This window comes from Equus quagga, chromosome 10, assembly GCF_021613505.1.
Source record: "Equus quagga isolate Etosha38 chromosome 10, UCLA_HA_Equagga_1.0, whole genome shotgun sequence".
NCBI lineage: Eukaryota > Metazoa > Chordata > Mammalia > Perissodactyla > Equidae > Equus > Equus quagga.
The window spans coordinates 4,705,928-4,719,186 of NC_060276.1; the positions used below are offsets into that span (position 1 = coordinate 4,705,928).

The following is a 13,259-nucleotide window of genomic DNA, read 5'->3' on the forward strand; positions in this document are numbered from 1 at the left end:
ACAGTTCTATCTCACCACAGCCCTCCTGCCCTCCAGTTTTACAAACGGGGAAACTGAAGCCCAGAAAAAGCAAGTAGTTGATGATAAGGCTCCTTGGCCCCAGAATCCTGGAGACCACAAAGGATGTCCAACTTCTTGATCGAATCTCATTATGGCACTGATGTGTGTATTGCAAGGGAGGCGGAGAGAGTATGTTCTATTCTGCAGTGAACCACGCACCAGCCTTCAGTGCTTAAGTGAAGACATGGTTTAAGCTACAAAACGGCCAAGTCTGCGGCCTACTGAGGTATTCATAGCAGGCAGATAGAATCAGGGGATTCTGGGGAAGAATTGATACTTTAGTATCAAACACTGGGGAGCTCCCCCCGAGTGGCCCCTCCAGCCTGGCTTGGTGCTGAATAGAAGTCATTCCAGATTACCCTTCCATCCTCTTCCGGGTCCACAGCCTCCCATGCTTATCCAATCAGCTGCCCACACACCCCTAACATGGCACCCTGAGCAGTGCAGTCAGGCATGCCAGCCCCATCTATCCCAGTGTTGGGTGACAGGCCTCAGTAGCATAGTCTAAACACTTCCCGGGGTTCTAGGCTGGGGCTCTGGCAAGTGGCACTGATCCCCTCCCCCCATTGTCCTTGTCCTAGTACTTGCTGGAGAGTATTTATAGCTCCCGGAGGAGCCCAAGCAGAGGAAAAGATACCAGCAAAACTGGGAGTGGACTCTGCCACTGGAAAATGGAGACTCTGTAATTTACTCCATTATAATTCAAGAAATAAAATGTATTTCCGGTGATTAACTGGGTTTATTTATAGACTATGAGGCCTGAACTGTGATATTTATAGAATGTCATCACATTTAGCAGTAATAGCACAATTACATGTTTATGAAGTAATGGTTTTGCAATTTTTCCTAGAATTCTCTGACATTTAGATCTGGAAATTTTACATTTTAACAAGCAAGAACGGCTATTTAAGAGTGAACAGCAGAAACTGTCTTCTCTGTAACTCCTTTCACTCCAAGAGCCTACAAACCTGCCATTTTGGTTTTACATACGGAATAAGATGATGTACGGTGAATAATATAGCTCTTTTTGTAGAGCTCTGATTTCCTTCTTAACTGCCGCCTTTCATTGCTGGGATTCTTCCATCCCTGAATCTCCCTCCGTGGGATTTGGTGTTGACATGTTTCTCCTTTTCCATAATGATCTAAGTCAGGCTAAAGTGCCAATCCAGATGTGTTCAATATCCAAAATAATAGAGAGGAAGTGAAACGAGACCCCATGCCAAAGAGTCCGTCTTTGCTCTAACTCATACTTGAAGACTCGGTGTGGCGAGTGGGAGGTAAGTTCTCTTTGGGTTATTGATCTCAGCAGTCAGTCAGCATGACCAGTTGGACGTCCCTGGGACAGGTGCTGGAAACACTTTATAAGGCTCAGGCCTGAGTGCTTACCCCAAATCCCTTTATCATTTAATTCCAGGGGGGACGTCCTTCGCATGCAGCGACGAAACCATAACTCACAGCCCCCGGGCAGTGGGCACAGCCTTAGGTGCTGCAAGGTGGGTCTGCAGTGACCTTGGGGCCAGTGATGTGCTGGTAGCCTTTGTCCATTTCCATGGTGTAAACGCATCGTGGCTGATTTCAAACTACCAACGTGATGTCAACTATTAGCTGCCTCCAAAATTTCCGAAAATTGAATGATAATCTTTGAAAACCAGTACAGACCAGCTCCAGCATGCCACTGCCTGGGGCCAAATGATGAAATGGAAGCTGCGCCAGGCTGGGAGGCAGGAGTTCTGGGTCCAGCGTCAGTTCTCTGGAACTGGATTCATTGGATCATCCTTGTGGACTCACCTTCCCTGCCCTGAGCCTCAAATTCCCCAGCTGTCAAACGGTGAGAATAGTTCTCGCTCTGCCTGCCTCAAAGGCATTGGGATGTCAAGAGCCAATGGCCAGGGAAGTGCTTAGGAAACGTGAGGTGCGCTGCACGTGGCAGTGCTTTCTTCCCTTCCCCCTGCCTCCACGCTAGGAGCCCTCAACACCTCCTCGTGCCCTTTCTTAAACCTATGTACATTTGCAGGTGGCAAAGCCCATCACTCTCTTGCCAGCCAAACTCCTTTGCAGCATTTGCTGGGTGCCCCGAAATGTAAAATATGGAGATTCTGGGAAGCAACCACAAGCTACCTGGACAGAGAGACCTCAGAACTCACTGGAAGTTTGGAAGAGTTGTTTCTGCTCATAGTGGACACTTCTGGAGGTGGAGCAGGCCTCAGGTGTTCAGCTTCCTTGGCCTCTCCCCACATCACCTGAAGCAGGGCATTGCGCATCTCACACTCTCACTTTGGTAAGTGACCCACCAATTCATGTGGCCTCTGCCCAGGCAGTGGTGTGGACATCCCGGCAAACTACCACCTCCTCATCAGGAAATGGGGGCTTCAAGATGGTAAAACTTTTCCAGGGGCTGAATGCTGCCCACAGTTGCCCCGCGAAGGCCTCTCTCTTTGTGAGCTCATCGTCTGGTTCCAGGTGAGGTTCCAGGTGAGGGCTGACGCTGCTGCTGCAGGCTGCCCGCGACCCTATCATGGCCTCCTCTCCTGAGCACCGGGTGTCAGCTGTGGACATTTCCCCCAGAAGGTCCCACAGGCCCCCTCATACTTAGCAGTGTCCCCTGAAACCTGCTCCTCCTCCAGACCTTGTCATCTCAGTAAATGGCCCCTCTTCTGCCCTGCCTCCCAATTTGGAAACCTGGGAGTCATCCTTTACTTCTCTCTCCCTCGTTTCCCACAGCTAACCAGTTACTGAGTCCGGTCCATTCTTCTCCATGTCCTGGAGCCTGTCTCTTCCCTTCCAGGCCCACTGCCGCCACCGTCTCTGGCCTACAATAAACTCCCGGAATGTGGCCTGCTTGTGGTCTCTCTCCCTCTGACCCATCCTCCACATTTCGTGACACAACCTTTCTAAATTGCACATACAATCATGTTACTCCCTGGCCTAAAACTTGTAGGGCTCCCTGCTGCTCTCACTCTCCTTGAGCAATTTCACCCAGCCCCACGATTTCAATTAATGTTTCTCTGCTCATTGACGGCCCTCACAGCTTTAGCTCCAGCTCTAAGCCTCAGAGTCTATACAACCAATCATACCCTAGACACCTTCCGGGGATGCCCTACAGACTCGTCCGACCAAACTGAACTCATCGTCTCCCTTCCCTTTCCTCAAACCTGCCTCCTCTCAGGGCTCTCCGTCGCTACACGTGGCCCGTCACACCACCAGCCACCCGGTGGGTAAAGTCCCAAGGTTGAGCTGTTGTTGACTTCTCCCTCTCTCTCATCTGGTCTGTTCCATTCCACGTCCTAAAAATGTCCAGAATACACCCACGTCTCTTCATGTCCACTGGCACTACCCTGGTCTAAGCCGTCATCATTTCTGCCTGGATTATTGCGAAATCCCCCAGACAGCCATTCTATCCTCTTCGTAGCAGTTCCCATGCTCTTAAAACACAGACCTCATGCTACTGTTCCTAGAAAAAATCAAGAGTATTCCATTACCTACATGATAAAGTAATTTGCATACATTGTCTCTGTGCTTTATAACAACCCAAGAAAGTAGCTTTTATCCCAGGAAACTGATCTCAAGGAGGAAACAATAAAGTGAGTGCATAGCAAAGTCAGGGTTTGAATTCAGCTCTGCTTGGCTCTAAGGCCCGTGCTCTATCCCCAGACCACATGGGTTGGGGGACAGTGGGCACGTGAGGTTTGCAAAAGCAGTGCAAGCTCTTTTCTAAAAGTACACTCAACCTACCTCATCTGCCAGCAGCCCTGACAAGCCGGGGAACAAGGACGAGGACCTGGAGCTTAGAGGCTGCTCTCTAAGGGCACTCCTAGCTTGGACAGTCACAAGCTCCAAGACTTGGGAGGCCATTTGACTGACTATTTGTCCTTTTAGAGGCCTGTTTTCACCTCTGCTAGTATTGAGGCATGGCTATTCATAGTGAAACGTGAGTGCACGTAGAGAAGATGCACAGTCAAGGAGGTAAATTCTCTTGCCCTCAGCTCCTCGTTAATGAAATAGGAAGATGAGTTCCTGCTCCATTCCCTCCCCAGCTTGTTGGATCAGTCAAGAAAACGTGGACATGAACATGCTTTGTAAATCGTGAAGTGCTTTACAGGAACGTGGGTTTATTAGGCAGAACCTTCTTGTATTCCTGTCGGTGCTGAGTAGACAAGGAACAGTCCCCTACAGCTGAAGAGTCGAAGACTCTGGGGCCGTGCAAGTCTCTGGCTGTGTGGTCACGTTGTCCCTTGTCATCTGATGTTTGTCAGTTTAGACAGGCTATGGGACTGGTGGGCTAATTCTCTAGTTGCTTCCTTTCTTGGGCCTCAAGCCACCAGCTCAGGGAGGGGCCACTTCCCTGATGCACATTCCAGGGAAGCAGTGGGTGCCTCTGGCCCTGACACCTGGCTGTTCGCGGGAAGACGCTCCTTTGGAGCCCAAGGCAGGGATCAGATTGACTGGGGTTCTAATCCCAGCTCTGTCTCTTACCAGCTGTGCAACCTGGACTAGTTAGCCACTCAGAGCCTCAGTTTCATCCACAAACTGGACTTAATAATTATTTGGCACAGGGTGAGTTTTGGCTTCAGGTTAAATAATTAAAATTATTTCAATGTACAATGACTAGGCACCCACTCTGCTAGCCCCGGAGCCGGCAATAATGATCACTAGCGTTGGTTGGGTGCCAGGTGCTTTATGCATCCTCACCAGTGCTAGGAGGGAGGCAGTACTGTTGTTCCATGTTATGTACCAAAAAGGAAACCAAGGCTCCAGGAGGTGTAGCGACTTGCCCAAAGTCACATCATGAGTGAGGGGCAGAGTGGAACGAGAGCCTTCACGCCACGGAGCCTCAGTCTCTGCTTCCACGCACCCCATGGGACAAGGGGAGGCGCAAACTGGCCACAGGTTGCAACCAGCATGGCTATCCTGCCAGCCTAGGGAGGAAGTGGGCATGGGCAGCATCTCCATGACAAGCCCATCTGTAGCCCGATGGACCAAGCTGTGTGATCTTTCTCAAAACCCTTGAGGATCATGGTCAAAGGGACAGACAGATCTCAGGATGGCTTGTGGCCACCTCTTTCTCCTGTGGTCCCACATTTAGGGCCCCTGCGGTGACCACCTCAATCGTAGGTAAAAAGACTGAGCAGCACCTCCCCAGCCTCTTCTGGCTGCTGCCTGGCAGAGCCGAGGTCCAACTTGGTGTTAATGATTAACACGCAGCGGTGGGATCTCAGAGTTGCCGAGAGTCCTGTGTCCAAGAATGAACCGTATTGCTAAATCAGCGAAGACAGTTGCCAAGGTAACCCCCATGTAATCTATTTAACCGGCTCCCCAAACACCAATCAAGGTCAGATAACGCACTCGAGCACCATATGAACACACTCAGACGGCATCAAGCTTTGTAGCAAGACAGCAGGGAAGGAAGAAAACCTCATTAGGAAGAAGGAAAAAAAGTACCCTAAATTCCATTTTGAAAAGTGTTAATTGGGAATGCTGCAGGCTTGGGTGGGGGCTGAGTCCACCACTCAGGGCATGTCCTGGCCACCGAGTAAGTCACTGGGGGCCATCTGTTAAGAGCTGCTGCAGTCTTCCCACTTAGGATCAAAACAAAAGGCATGGCTAGACTAAATTATTCATTTCATTGAGTGTTTTATTAATGCAAAGGCTGTATTTACATTCTAGCCTAACAGGGTGATTTTTACTCCTTTCAGGGGTGCCCTTACCTCTTTGCACATTCTACCACTAGCCCCCTCCCCAGCACTTCTCAATAGTTCTTTTAAATTTCTTAAAAGACTCTGAGGGGCCATTGAAATTGCATTTCCTCTTCCCTCACCCCATCAGCCTCCTCACCCCATCAGCCTCCCCAGAGAGTGGCCAGAGGAAAAGTCCCCTTTGTAGATTTGCTGTCTAATGCCATCTCATTTCCTGCTCCTAGGGTGTTCATAATAAAGATCCTGGACAGGAGGTGGGAGAGAAAATGTGATGCATGGAGTTGGGGTGAATCTCTCCTGTGTCAAGAGGAGACATCCAAAAGCAGGTCACAGTCATGTCACCCATCCCTGTTCTGAGCTGGCACTGGACCGGAAGAATAAAAGCCCAGGGCTCCTGTGCCCACCTTTGGTCTGCATGGGGCCCTATTCAGAGTCCTTGGCCTGTTACAGCATTGAGGCACTTGCCTCACTCATTTATCTTCCAGTCTACTTCCCAATCTTCATCCAATCCATCATGGCGGCCTGGTCTCCCACAATCCCATCATGGTGCTGGGCCCACAGTAGGGGCTCAGGAAATGTTTCTGAGACCTGGCTCCCTGCTTTCTGGCCCTTAGTGCATCCTCCCCCTTCTAGCCCTTCCCTGGAGGAGACTGAGCCATCTGAACCACTAGCCATGGAAGCCGTTGATGGGCATGACCATCAAACATTTTCTCCAAAGAAGAGAAACATTTTGCTTTTTTTACCCAGAGGCCTAGCCCTGCCTAGATTTGTCAAGTTTCTGCCTTGAACCCTCTTTTTAATCATGATTACCTTGAGGAACCTCATGTGGGGCCTCTGAGAGCTAAAAGAGCCCTCAGCCCTGATGCTTTCATCGGAAAATTAGCAGCTCGTGTCTGGATTTGGGCTCATCAGGTAGAATGCTCGTGCTACTTACAATCCATAATAGAAAGTCTTCCCAGATGAACTGAAATATCCCAAGGTGGAATAATTGTACTTTATCAAAACATGGGCTGTAACTCTGGGAACTTTGAGCCACCACTTCCCCATTTGTCTTGAATATGGGAAAGGGGGCCGTAGGACACAGGACAGACCCACCGGGGATACACTCCTTTAGTTTAGGTATTATGAGCAAACGCTTCAGAAAACCCATCAATTACGGATGTGGATGTGGGGGTCGGGGTGTTGGGCTGGCGAGGGACAGGGATGTAAGAAGGGAGAGTGCTTTTGTGACTCCGTAAATATGTGTACATTCAAGATCCTGAGCAAATATTTTAGAGGCGGCTGCCCTTCAACAAAGGTAAATCTAATAGGACATTTCAGATTTGGCCAATGGGCTGATTTCAAAGTCCATTGCAAATTGTGTAATGGCTGTGGTGTGTTAGCACACACTGACCTGGGAACTGTTGTTCTCAACCTTCCAGCCTCAGCATCAGCCCAGCAGATCGCTCAGCACTAGAGACTTTTGTAAAGTCTTCCTATCGTCCCAAGCTGCTCTCCAATTGGCAGGCAGGTCACTCGGCTCGAAGCTTCTGGATCAAGGATTGAAGAATGGGTTTTGGTGGAATCTCTTCTGGAACAGAGAGGATCACAGCAGCCCTCTTTCAGTAAAGCTCCAGAGGGAGGCCAGCCTGTTACTGCTGCCTGGCTGGGGAGAGATGAGAGAGGGCCCATCAACTCTTAGCTCAGTGTCTTTCTCTCCCAAGTGCCCCTCTGCTTTCCTTCCTCCTCAGCCAGAACCAAGCTGTGCAAGGGGACTGGGAGGCAGGGGCGGGGGATGAGCCCTGGGGTAGGTCCTTTCCCTTGCCTCTTCCTACCCCTCTCTCACTACCAGTCCACCATTGGACACCTTATGTGAAAGAACCCCACTTGAGAAACATCCATTGAGTGTCCATCAATGGACGAATGGAAAAACAAAATGTGGTCCATCCATACAACGGAACGCTATTCAGCCTTATAACAGAAGTAAATTCTGACACATGCTACAACATGGATGAAACTTAAAGACATTATGCCAAGAGAAGTAAGCCAGTCACAAAAGGACAAATGCTGTATGATTCCACTTATATGAGGTCCCTAGAGTAGTCAAATTCATAGAGACAGAAAGATGAATGGTGGATGCCAGGAGCTGGGGGAGGAGACAGTGGGGAGTGGGGCATTAGTACCTAATGGGGACAGAGTTTCAGTTGTGCAAAATGCAAAGAGTTCTGGAGATGGAGGGTGGTGATGGCTGCACAGCACTGTGAACGTTCTTCACGCCATTGAACTGGACATTTAAAAATAATTAAAATGGTAGATTTTATGTTATATATATTTTGCCACAATAAAATTTTTAAAGGAAGAGCCCCGCTTGGATCTGCTTGCAGGCAAGATAGAGGGGCTTGCAAATAAAATCATATTTAGGTCAATCCCCCATCACGCTCACTTCAGCTGGGGAGCACTTTTCTCTGAAAGCATGTTGAGCAGAGCCGGAGAGCGCTCTTCCCCCGTGGTGTAGAGGTTTCAGTGCTTCGGGGTGGGGTGAAATGGTGAGTGCTCAGATGAGAGCTGAACAAGTGGGCTCCTCAGCACCGACTGGGAATCAAAACAAACAACAAGGCCGGCGCGGCAGAGAGGCTCGGCTGGGCCCTCAGCGGAGGGGAGGCAGGAGGGAATGGTGGCATGCCAGAGAGAGGCTACTGAAGTCTGCTCCATGGGCCCTAAACGCCATCCAGCCCAGGCTCCTGTCTGGCCAGATGGGAAAGCAGAGGCCATACCCAAGACCACAGCGTCCACGGTAGAATTGGGACTGGAACCTGAGTCTACACTGCTGGGCTGCAACCTTGCTTTGGTAGATTGCCCTCGCTTGGCATTTGGGCCATGCTAAGCTCCACTGAAACAGAGTGTAGCTACTAAAAAGAGCAGATTCTGGCCCAGGAGTTACCATTTTGAGGCATATGGAGCTGAGTTCTCTGAAACGGAAACCTCCTCCCCACAAGCCAGACAGACTCTTTTCCTCATTAAAAAGGCTCCAGAGAGGGCCAGCCTGGTGGCATAGTAGCTTAGTTTGCACATTCTGCTTTGGTAGCCTCGGGTTAGCAGGTTTGGATCCCAGGCACAGACCTACACACCACTCATCAAGCAAAAAGAGGAAGATTGGCAACAGATATTCGCTCAGGGCCAATCTTCCTCACCAAAAAAAAAAAAAAAAAAGAGGCTCTAGAGGCAGGCTAGACTAGGTGAAAAAGCAGAATGAGTATCTAGTTTTACAGATGAAGAAACTGAGGATCAGTGAGGGAAGGTGATTGCCCGGGGTCATAGCTAGTAAGTGACAGAGAAAAAACTGGAACCCCCTGAATCAAGCATTCTAGTTTACTGCCCACTGTGGCACCCTGCCTCCATCTCTGTCATCTGGAGGTAATCATTTCTTAAGTACTAATCATATGTCAGGCACTGTGCAAAGGGCTTTATATGCATTTATTCCTCACAGCAGTACTGGGAGGTGAGTGCTAGGATTACTCTGATTTTATACAAGAGGATGTAGTGGCTCAGAGAGGTTAAGTGACTTGCCCAAGTCACACAGCCATGAGTGGGACACTGGAATTCCAAGCCCAGACTGTTTAGCTCCAGAACCCACATCCTTAACCAGGAAGTTAGGCAGCCTCTCCAGAATTCTTTAGACACATACTTCCCTCAGCACTGTCCCTCCTTGAGAGTGGAGACTTGAAGCCCTGTCCTGCATGTTACACTCGCCCCATCCCCAGATTATCAGAGAGACCAAGGTCAAAGAGGCCTTAGAAGGCAAGTTCTAGAAGCTGGAAAGAACAGGGGCCAAAGGGTGCAGATCCCTGGGTCTCACCGAAGTTAACACCATCAGTGCATTTCTTTGGTCTGCTGTGAGGAGCCCTAACTGATCTTTTTTTTACTTTGGTTATTCTATTTTTAAAAATTGAGATATAATTCACATACCATAAAATTCACCCTTTGAAAGTGTACAGTTTTTAGTAACTCACAAGGTTGTGCAACCATCACCACTACGTAACCCCAGAATATTTCCGTCACCCCAAAAAGAAATTCCGTACCCCTTAGCAGATATTCTCCATTCCCCGTCCTGAGCCCCCGGCACCCACTAATCCACTTTGGATTTACCTGTTGTTGACATTTCATATAAATGCAATCATACAATGTGTAATCCTTGGTGTCTGGCTTCTTTCACTTAGTGTATTTAAGGTTCATCCATCTTGTAGCTTGTCTCAGTACTTCACTCTTTTCATGGCTGATTAATATCCTATGATATGGATTTACTACATTTTGTTTATATATTCATCCATTGATGCAAATTGAAGTTACTTCCACTTTTTGCTGTTACAAATAGTGCTGCTATGAACATTTGTGTATAACTTTTTGTGTGGATGTATGTTTTCAGTTCTTCGGGGTCCAGACCTGGGAGTGGAATTGCTGGATCACATGGTCACTCTATATGTAACTTTTTGAGGAACTGCCGGGCCATTTTCTAGTGTGACTGCACCATTTTACATTCCCAACAGCAATATATGAGGGTTTCAATTTCTCTCCATCCTCGCCAACAGTTATTTTCCATTTTTAAAAATCAGTCGTCCTAGTGGGTGTGAAGTATTCTCTCCTTGTGGTTTTGATTTGCATTTGTATTTCCCTAATGATTAGTGATGTTGAGCATCTTTTCATGTGCCCTTTGGCCATGTGTATATCTTTTTTGGAGAAATGTCTACTCAGATCTTTTGCCCATTTTTAATTGGGCTATTTGTCTTTTTATTGTTGAGTTCTTTCTATATTCTGGATACAAGGCTCCTATCAAATATATGATTTACAAATATTTTCTCCCACTAACTGACCTTTGGTTCACACAGTTCAGGAACATCAGAGCTGGGAGGATCATCCAGGACTGCTTGGTCGCTTGATCCCCCTGGAGCTGAAAGCCTCTTTAAGAATACCGGCTGCTGCCACAGTGACCAGGCAGACGCAGGGCACAGGCTAATGGCAAAAGCAATTTGCTCTTAAAAAACATTTTTAGTCAAAGGTAACCTCTCCCCAACCTGCTACAGAAGAACATTAAAACAAAACAAAGCAATCATCCAGAGAGAGCCACCTTCAACAAACAAACCACCCACCTGAGTCTGCGACACTCAAGGCAGCGATTCCATTCCTCACCGGGGTATGAGCCACCTCATTTATCTCCTCCATTTGGAAAGTCTTAGCCTCAAGACATTACAAATGAGATTTAAATTTCAATGAAATCTCATTCAAAACACCGTATTCAGTCGCAGCAAAGTCCCAATAAACTAGCTTAGTCCATTTCACCAGAGCGTTGGCTCCAGCTGGGCAGATGTCCGCCTGGAGTTTGTTCCCAGAGGCCGAGTTCTCGCGAACTGCCTCACTGGCACGAGCGGCTCCTGGCAGGCCGACTGGGTTGCTTGTTACAAGAATGGCCAGGCTGTGATGCGGACTGCTTGAAAATAGACGCATCTGTGTTGGAAACAAGTTGCCAAACAAGCCCCCGAGTTGCTAATCCTCTATGGTACGCTGACGATAACAAGAGGATCCCACCGAGCTGGGCCCAAAGCCCACACTCTGGGCAATGTCAAGGTTAGCTAGCAAATGGTCCTAGAGAGTGGGAGAACGAGCGCATTTCCTTCCGCCTTGTGCTACAATCTGTCGAGAACTGGGAGTCCTTGGGAAGTACCTGTGCACCTCAGACGCCGCTGCTTCTCGGCCCACACTTGCCTTTAGCCAGATCTCCCTGGCTAATGATGAGATTGGAAAACCAGTGTCCACATCAGCCAGAGACTTGGGCCTTTTGCCACCACAAACCCTGCTGAGGTCTGGGTCCGCCCCTGGAGCGCGCACAGTCTGTGTTTGTGCTTTGAAGGGTGTAGGGCACACTAAAGCTGGTATTTTGCCAAAGATGCCCAATAGATCCTCCATCTGGAGCCATGCCTTTGCCACTGAGAGACCTTGCTGGTCTGGTTTTGAGGTGCCGTGTAGGGGCCGTGCTCATCCTGTGCCGCGCCAAACCGCTGGAATGCGCCAGGAGCGAAAGGGCCGGAGCAGGTTCAGCCCCACCGCTGACAGGACAAGGAAAGCTTCCTCATGACTCTGCTCCAGAGGGAAAAGTGACAAAAACATGAGAAACACTAACGTGAGAGCTAAGCTCTTACTAAGGCTGGCTATCTTCTGAATTTGGAGCAAATTCTTGCCAACAAGGAGATCTCAGCACTGCTATTGATGAAGACAGAAACAAAGCACCATCATCTCAACCACTGTGGAAGAGATTTGGAAGAACCATTTTCAATTTATTTTCAGATTTGTTTGCAATAACAAAAAGCACTTTTCACTGTTGCTACCTCTGTGGTTTGGATCCTATCACATGGGCATAAAGATCTAGCAACATGATAAACTCAGGAAGAGCTCAAGTCGGGAGAGAAACCGTTTTCTCTAAGGATGTAGGGCTGGCTGTGCCTGGCTGTCAGAGAGCTTGTTCCCTGGTTTCTCTCCATCATTAGGAGGCTATGGACAACAACTTCTCCCCTGGGAAAACAGGCTGGCTATCAGGGGCGCCTTGTAGAGGGAGCAGTGCCACAAATTAGAACCCTGCTCAGCTGTTTCCCAATAGATAAACACCACGCTGAGCCTCTCTCAGACTCGCTATCCCTCACTCAAGTCAAATCCATCCACTTTGGCCACAGAGCACAGGCCAACAGGCTGCTCAGAGCACTCCTTCAAACGTGCGCAAAGCATTTCAATCTGAAGGGATTACATCTATTTATTTATTTATTTATTTGATTGGCACCTGAGCTAACAACTGTTGCCAATCTTTTTTTCCCCTACTTTATCTCCCCAAATCCCCCCAGTACATAGTTGTATATCTTAGTTGCAGGTCCTTCCAGTTGTGGCATGTGGGACGCTGCCTCAACGTGGCCTGACGAGCGGTGCCGTGTCCACGCCCAGGACCCGAACTGGCAAAACCCTGGGCCGCTGCAGCGGAGCACGCGGACTTAACCACTCGGTCACGGGGCTGGTGCTGAAGGAATTACATTTAAACTCTCTTTGTAGTCTCATCTTGGGAAACTCAGCGTGAGAAAAACAATGGAGTCCCCAATTTTGATTTTCCACAGCTTCCATGTTTGACCCAATAGCCCCCATCTTTGTCTTGGTCCTAGGCCCTCCTTGCACTGCCTGTGGACTGAGTTCCTGCCCTCTGTCCTCACTCAGAGCCACTCCTGGGTCCCCAAGAACAGACAGAGGCCCCTACCATCTGAGGTATCAGCCCCTTGTCGAACTTCTGTGCTTTCCTCAGAGCCACCTCTGGAGCCTCCTCTTGGCATAGAGGGCAGTAATGTTCTTCCCTTTTCCGGAGTAGCCACTCAAATTAACACCACAGCCACTCTGAGGAGGGAGTGAGGCTCTCGTCCCTGAGCTAGAGAAGACTCCATCTGGGCTAAGGATGCCCGGGCTCTGAGAGTCACTGTTATGGGGTCAGTTGTGTCCCTCACT

General features: G+C 48.9%; 1 long non-coding RNA gene across 3 annotated transcripts in view; it reads right to left on the minus strand.

Annotated features, from left to right (window-relative positions):
- LOC124245333 (uncharacterized) overlaps positions 1-11,524 on the minus strand; it is a 42,876-nt gene extending 31,352 nt beyond the window's left edge. For 2 of the 3 annotated variants that reach the window (XR_006890262.1, XR_006890261.1), the window contains exons 1-2: positions 10,877-11,524; positions 7,147-7,398 (exon numbers count right to left, since the gene is read on the minus strand). This is a non-coding gene — a long non-coding RNA (uncharacterized LOC124245333). Of the gene's footprint in view, positions 1-5,621; positions 7,399-10,600; positions 10,740-10,876 lie in introns of those variants that run through there. The other variant, XR_006890263.1, reaches the window with a different exon arrangement.
- Positions 11,525-13,259: the final 1,735 nt, after the last annotated feature.